The sequence below is a fragment of the Chrysochloris asiatica genome, unplaced genomic scaffold (assembly GCF_000296735.1).
Source record: "Chrysochloris asiatica unplaced genomic scaffold, ChrAsi1.0 scaffold00224, whole genome shotgun sequence".
Taxonomy (NCBI): domain Eukaryota; kingdom Metazoa; phylum Chordata; class Mammalia; order Afrosoricida; family Chrysochloridae; genus Chrysochloris; species Chrysochloris asiatica.
The window spans coordinates 3,373,486-3,381,613 of NW_006408742.1; the positions used below are offsets into that span (position 1 = coordinate 3,373,486).

The window sequence follows — 8,128 nt, forward strand, 5'->3', positions numbered from 1 at the left end:
ATTTTGCTTTGGGCTCTAATTTGCAAAAATTGACTTATGCCAAATGAAAGCTAAAATGTGATTTGTTTTCAAAAGAGAGAGTTGTTACCAATAGCAACTGTCCTACACGAGTTGCATAATTGGGAAGGGGGTGGGGAGGCAGAAATAATTTAAGTTAATAGATATGTTTGCTTGCTTTCCCAGCCCCCCATAATTAAAATTTGACTGTTGTTGGCTGTCATTCTTGCTTTCTGCTCATACTTTACTTTGCCCAGTTTGGAGTGTATTTTGACAAAGGGTGATGCACCAACCAACAGATACGTAGACCAATGGGTTACTCTGTAAAACCTTGGTTTCAATGTTATTTATTAATTCATTCATTCAACAACTTATCTACCACACATTGATTGGTCCTTTTACAAGCTGTGCACCCTTCTGGGCGGTACCACAGCCCTTATCATGTGGCCCATCCTGGAGTTTGAAACACCATCAACTCCTTCGGCACAGAGTTATCCAAGGAGGACTGCGCCAAGCTCTTCCCACATTGTGGGCGACTCTACCCAGAGGGCCTGGCCCAGTTGGCCCAGGCTGATGATTATGAGCAGGTTAAGAACGTGGTGGACTATTACTCAGAGTACAAGCTGCTCTTCGAGTGCGCAGGCAGCAATCCTGGAGGACTGATTCTTCAAGCACGAGGTGAAGCTGAACAAGCAGCTTTCCTGAATCAGTTCCACTTCGAGGTCTTCTACGCCTTTGTGAAGCTCAAGGAGCAAGAATGCCGCAACACTGTGTGCATAGCCGAGTGCATCGCCCAGCACCACCGCACCAAGATCAACTACATGCCCATCTCCTAGACCTGACCCGAGGCTCCCACTGTGCACTGCATATGTCTGTGTGCTGTGACAAAGCCCTGAGGGGAAGCAGCTGCCCAGCCTCCCTGACCTTCTCTGATACTGCTCTTGGATCTGAAAAGGGGGCTGGGCCTGCTCTTCATGTCAAGGATGGACCAAACTCTCCAGAGCATGAAGACCCATTAGCCCTGTGTTTACAACCACTGACATGTCTGAGAAGCATGTGATCACTTTCATGTCCCTCCCTAACCTGAGAAACCCTGTGGGGAGGGGGGCCTCCTCTCCCTCTCCAAGTCACTCTCATAGCCCAAGGGGAAGGAGAATAGAGTGTATGTGAGGGGAGAAAGGGGGAAAGTAACTCCATGCCCCACCCCCTTGTGCCCCCACCCTGAGATAATAAAGCTGTACTCTCTGGGGGAAAAAATAAGTGAGTGTTAATATGTGGTTAAGGCATTGTAGTAGGCACTTGAGGTATGGAAGTAAATGAGAGGTGGTGTTGTCCTTAGTTACTGTCCAGTTGATTTTGACTCAGGGGTCCCCATTAATGAGAGCACAACTTCCCCATTGGGTTTTTAAGCTTTGGCTTCCAAGGTGTCTCTGGGTGGATTCAAACTGTCAACCTTTCAGCTAGTAGTCGAGAGATTGACCATTTGCTCCACCCAGGGACTCCTGAACAAGTTGTTTGCTGTTGCTGTTGTGTGCTGTCGAGTCGATTCTGACTTACATCAATTCTATAGGATATAGTGAAGTCCTGGTGTGGTGCTGTAAGATAAGCACTGGGCTACAAAGTCACTTTGAACCACAAGGTCGGTCATTCAAACTCACCAGTTGCTCCTTGGAAACTCTATATGGGGTCACTATGAGTTGGTACCAACTCTACAACACTTAACAATGACAGAAACACAGTACAACTGTTCCTAGCCTTATGGAAGCAGATCACCAGGTCTTTTGTCCTATGGAGCAGCTGGTGGGTTTAAGCCACCTACCTTTTGGTTAACAGCCCAGCGCTTATACTGAGCCACCAGGGCAACTTTGAACAGGCTCCTTTCTCCTCAGTTAAAGAGAAGAGTAAGCAAACTCTTTACATACCATGTAGCAAATGTTACTGTAATAACACTCTTAGAATTTAAGAGGGGCCACTGACCCAGACCTGGAGATGAGAAAAATGGCCTTTTGGTTATTCTGAGTCTGCAGCATTACTGCAAGAGTGGCTTGCTTTTCCCATTGTCCAGAAAAAGAAATTGAGTTTCATAAAGTTTAAGTGTCTTAACTCATTCAGTTACTGATTAAACAAACATTCATTCATACAACAAAAATTTTAGTGCCTGTTGGTGTGGCACTGTGGGAAAATGCACAAAGTTGATTTTGTGGGTAAATGCACAAAGTTGGCTTGAACTGCAATATTGTCAGTTCAAGTTCACCAGCTGCTCCTTGGAACCCCTATACAACTCCTTGGTCATTATGGGCCAGAACCGAATCAACAACACTTAATAACAACAACAAATATGAAGTATGGCTGGGTCCCAGGTGGTGTGGTACAAATGGTTTGCCATCAGTCGTTGTTGTTAGGTGCCATCGAGTCAGGATCAACCCATAGCGACCCTAATCACAACAGAATGAAACACTGCCAGGTCCTGGGCCAACCACATAATTGCTGCCATGCTTAAACCCATTGATGCTGCCACATTGCCAAACGATCTTGCTGAGGGTCTTCCTCTTTTTCTATGACCCTTCACCTTACCAAACATGATATCCCTCTCCAGTGACTGGTCCCTCCTGACATGTTCGAAGTATGAGAGATTAAGTTTGGCCATCCTGGCTTCCAAGGAGCACTCTGGCTGTACTTCTTCCAAAACAGATCTGTTTGTTCTTTTGGTAGCCCATGGTACTTTCAATATTCTCCTCCAGCACCATAACTCAAATGCATCAATTCTTCTATAGTCTTACTTATTCACTGTCCAGCTTTCACATGCATACAAGGTTATTGAAAATACCATGGCTTGGGTCAGGTGCACCTTAGTCCTCAAGCTGACATCTTTGCTCTTCAACACTTGAAAACGTCTCATGCAGCAGATTTGCCTAATGAAATACATCGTTTGATTTCTTGACTGCTGCTTCCATGAGTGTTGATGGCTGAGCCAAGAAGAATGAACTCCTTGACAACTTTCATCTTTTCTCCATTGATAAGAATGTTGTTTATTGGTCCAGTAGTGAAGATTTTTGTTTTAAATTGAGATGTAATCCATACCAAAGGCTGTGGTCTTTGATCTTCATCAGTAAGTATTTAAGCCCTCTTCACTTTCAGCAAGCAAGGCTGTATCATCTGCATATCGCAGGTTGTTAATGAGTCTTCCTCCAATCCTGATGCCACGTTTTTCTTCATATAACCCAGCTTCTGGGATTATTTGCTTAGCATACATGTTGAATACATATGGTGAAAGAATACAACCCTGTCGCACACCTTTCTTAATTTTAAACCATTCAGTGTTCCTGTGTTCTGTTCGAACAACTGCCTATTGGCCTATGTACAGATTCCTCATAGTTCTAGCCAACTCAGTGCCTTCATGGAAGTAAAGGCCTAGCAAACTGCTTCTGTAAAGATCACAGCCAAGAAAACCCTTCGGATCTGTTCTAGTTTATAAAATACATGGGTCATCATGATTCAGAGCTGATTTATTGATGGTTAACAATAGTAACCAAGTGAAAGATTGGTGGCTTGAATTCACTCAGCAGTACTGCAGTGTAAAAGGCCTGGTGATCTCTTTCCATAAGGTTACAGTCATGAAAACACTGAGGAATGCAATTCTTCTTTGACACACATGACTCATTTGCCATGATTTGGAACCAAGTCAATAGCAGTGGATTCTGTTTGGCACAGAGAATACAGTTGTCAACAAATTAGATCCCTATGAACAGAGAGTTTACGTTCTTGTGGGGGATAGAAGAGATGAACAAATACATACAAAGCATATTGGATGCTGATAAATGCTAAAGTGCATACAGGCAAAGAAAGAGAAAATAGTGTGACAACAAGTGGTGATGGGGGAAGGGGTGGCCGTTGCTATGTTGTAAAGACTAGTTGAGGAAGCCCTTACTAATAAGACCACCTTTGAACTGAAATATGAAGGAAGTGAGGGAATGAGTCACTTAGAGAAACAGCATTCCAGTCAAAAGGAACAGCAAGTGCTGGCATCGAATAAGCATGATGTATTTGAAGAGCAACTGCAAGGTGTTTGTTATGATTAAATTAAAGAGAAAAAAAATTGGAAATTGATCATGTTGACCTTAGAAGACTTAATTTGGTGTTCACTTCTTAACTCTCAGCATAAGTAGAAAGCATTACGTGTTTTAAGTGGAGGATTGGTCTGTTTTCATGTGTGGCTTGAAAGGATCACTCTGTTGAGTGTCTATACAAACTCTTAGGGCCAAGGGAAATTGTGGTGAGTGCATTCAGAAAACTACTTAATAGGCCAGGTAGTCAGATACCCAGCAAGATGGATTGGCCAAGTGGCAGCATCAATGGACTCAAGCGTGGCAACAACAGTGAAGTTGGCCCAGGACTGGGCAATGTTTCGTTCTGCTGTGCAAAAGGCCGCTATGAGTCAGTACCGACTCGATGGCACTTAACAACAGCAATAGTGTTTCCGAAGAGCGGTGGGTGAGCTTGAACTGCCGACCTTGTGTTTCTAACGACCTTGCAGTACCGCACAGTAACCCATCCATGTAGCAAATGCCATCATAATAATAATCTCAGAGTACTGGAGGAGAATTTAGAAGAATCCCTTGACTCAGATATGGAGGTGAGGGATAACATTTTGACTAGAGTGTCAGAACTGCTCTGGAGAGGAAAAGAATTTCAAAATTATTTATACCAAATCTTATTGGCGTTGCCATGGATAAAACCAAAACCAAAACCGCATTGAAGAGTCAATTCTGACTCATAGCAATTTCAGAGGATAGACTAGAGCTGTCCCATAGGTTTTCTAAAGCAGTCAACCTTTATGGAAGCCAAGGGCCTCATCTTTCTCCCATGGAGGATCTGGTGGGTTGGAACTGCTGATCTCTTGGTTAGCACTTCAGAGCCTAACCCACCATACTCCTCTCTATGTATAAAAGACTCAGAAAAGAACTGATAAACATATTTGTGATCAGGAAGGCTTTTCATACAGCAGGGCATTGAAGAAAACACAAGTTTAAATACTCTCAAAATATGTAAAAATGCTCAATATTGATTTCTAATAAGGTAAATATTATGAAGTGAATCTTTTAAAAATTGAGGTACTAGCATATTTGAATAGGGTAACTTCAGACCTCAATCAAAACTCTATTTTAAATTAAGTGTTTTATTTCTGCCTTTCAGCCCTAACTTTCTCGTCACATTGTCACTATTCTAATAAACAAGGAAGAATCAGAATCTCTAACCTATGTAAAGAATTTTTAGTGATTGTTAAAATGAAGGAAGTTATTTTATCCCAATTGCTCCTTGAATTACCAGAAGTTGTCTGAGCAACCACCATTGCCCTTTAGACAGGTTGTTGCTGCTAAATGCCATGGAGTTGTTTCCAACTCACAGTAGCTGGTGTTCTTGCTCTTGTTAAGTGCCGTCGAGTGGGTTCTGACCCTGTATAGGATTTCCAAGGAGTAGCTGGTGAGCTTGAACCACTGACCTTGTAGTTCAAATGGCTTTTGCAGTCTGGCGCATTAACCCACTGGTGTAGACACCATTATTTTGTTTCAAAGGATACAAATTAGAGTTGATTCAACTCTCTTTTCTTAATCATTGGAATCAGTTTTCCACTTCAAGTACTTCAACTAGAATTGGCCCGATCTACATTCAGTCGCACACACCTGCAATAAAAATGTTTACACTGTGTGCTTTCAAAATGTTGCCTTAGTCAAGTTGTCTCATGATTAAGGAATTAATGCTCTGCTAAAAATTGTTTTTAAAAGGTTTGTGATTTCACAATTCCTTGTTAATTTCATCCCTTCTATTACACTTCTCTCTTTGTTGTGAAACTGTCTCCCTTCCTTTGCTTTACCAAATAAAACCTGACGTCTTCTCCCAAAAGGGAACACACTAAGCTACCTTCTCTTAAAGGCCACATGCCTCCATTTCATGAAATGCAACTATTCTTTCAATAAAATACTGTTTTATATTCTAACAGAATGTTAGTTTAATGTTTCCACTAAAACAGTATCAACCCAACAGATACAACCCAGAAAAAAACACAATTTCTTTGAGTCCTCCATAAATTTTAAGGGTGAAAAGGGATCCTGTGACCCAAAGTTTGAGAACTGCTGCCCTACCATTAATAATAAACTGCTCTCAAAGTTTACACTCAGTTTCTAGATATAAAAATCTCCTTTAGAACAGGAAGATATATGGGTTGACACCCTGCTAGAAACTTGATCTCCCTCCTAGGGAAAAAAAAAATTATCATGCAGGTTGCATGGCAGCAAAATCTCTTGAACAGTCTTGTCAGAAGCAGGGCACCCAGTTCAAAGATGGCAGCCAATGGCATCACTTTAAATATGTGTCACCCACCACTGTCTTGACAATATTTTATTATCTTGAATCAGGCTTCTGAACAGGTTCATTGCTTCTCTTTGGAGTTGCCTTTTCCAGGGTTTTAGTAATTTTTCCTGTTCTGGTTACAATTTCAGTACACTCACATTGAACCAATTCAGGTATGTTCCAGTCTCACTAGATCAGCCATGATTGAATCAATTTGAACTAATTGGAAGACTTGCTTAAAATACAACAGTAAAAATTGTTAGCATTACTATTGAGTGTTTACCATATTCTAAGCATGTCCTAAGTGCTTTATGTATGTTAACAATTTGATCCTCAAGCAAACCTATGAAGTGAGTGCTTTTATTATATTCATTCTATAAGGAGGAAATCAACAGACAGCAACTCACTGTATATCCTTGGTCTATATACAGTTAGTAAGGAGCTCTGGTAGCGTAGTGGTTACGAATCGGGCTGCGAATCTTAAGGTCAGCGGTTCGAGACTACCAGCCGCTCCACGGGAGAAAGATGAGGCTTTCTACTCCTGTAAGGATTTACACCCTCGGAAACCCTGTACAAGGTCGCTATGGGTCGGAACCGACTCGACGGCACTTAACAACAACAACAACATATACAGTTAGTACACGATATAGCTTTGATTTAAACCTAACCAGTCTTGTTCCACAAACTATCAGTGGTGATTTATTATTTGTGAACAAATACAGGTTTAGCCTTGTTGTTAAGTGCCGTCAAGTTGGTTCCGAGTAACAGCGACTCTCTATAGAGTTTCCAAAGACCCTGTATAGGATTTCCAAAGACCAGAGCCACTAACCTTGTAGTTAGCAGTCTAGTGCTTACCCAATAGCACCATACCTTAATCTTTATAAACCTCCATTGCTGGATTCACAATAGCCCCAGTTGGCTAGGGTGTGGCTAAATCAGACAGGGTGAAGCCCTTAAATATTCTGTAACATAAAGAGCCAAAGGGCAGGTAAAAATCTGGAGCTAGGGTATTTTGAGCAAAAAGGTCATGGATATTCAGTTCTCCCTTCAGGCCCCCCAGTCCAGCATGAATCTAAATAAAGGTCAAGACCTGAGATCCAAAGCTGAGTGGTAGTTGTTAGAATAAGAAAGAGAATATGGGCAAAAGTGAAGCTGATGGTGCCATTTTATGTGAATTGTTGTTAAGTGCCCATAGAGTCAATTCCAACCCATAGCGACCCTGTATAGGGTTTCCAAGGAGCAGCTGGTGAGCTTGAACCACCGACCTTGCAGTTCAAACGACTTTGCAGTCTGACACATTAACCCACAGCATCACATTTTATATAAGAGGTTAGTCAACATTCAGTGATAAGTCCTTCTGCTTATCAAAGACAGGACATATTCCCCTGGGGACCTTATTTACATAGGAGGCATTGGTTGAGTTAGGAATGTGTTCTCTCTCTCCTTACTCACTCCAGTCAAGATCAATGTGTTTGAGGGTTCCATATAAATAGTAACAGTAAGATTGGAGTGCTTCAGACTCATTGAACTGAAGGATCAAAGGTTCATAGGTAACTCACCTTCTTTAATGGTACCATAACATACTTTATTATTTGGTGGATTAAATTATAGCTCACATGATTTGAAGACTGTTTACAAAGTTTTTCAAGTGATTAAAAAAATTTCCAAACACACATTAAAATCAAGTATAAGAGTAAAAAGGGAACCACAGAATGGGAAAAAATCCTTTGCAATGACATATCAGACAAGGGACTCATTTCCAGAATATACAGGAAACTGCAAC

General features: G+C 41.5%; 1 pseudogene; it reads left to right on the top strand.

Moving 5' to 3' along the window:
• The first annotated feature begins 381 nt into the window (after window positions 1-381).
• On the top strand, window positions 382-833 carry LOC102835393 (annotated as a pseudogene).
• Window positions 834-8,128: the final 7,295 nt, after the last annotated feature.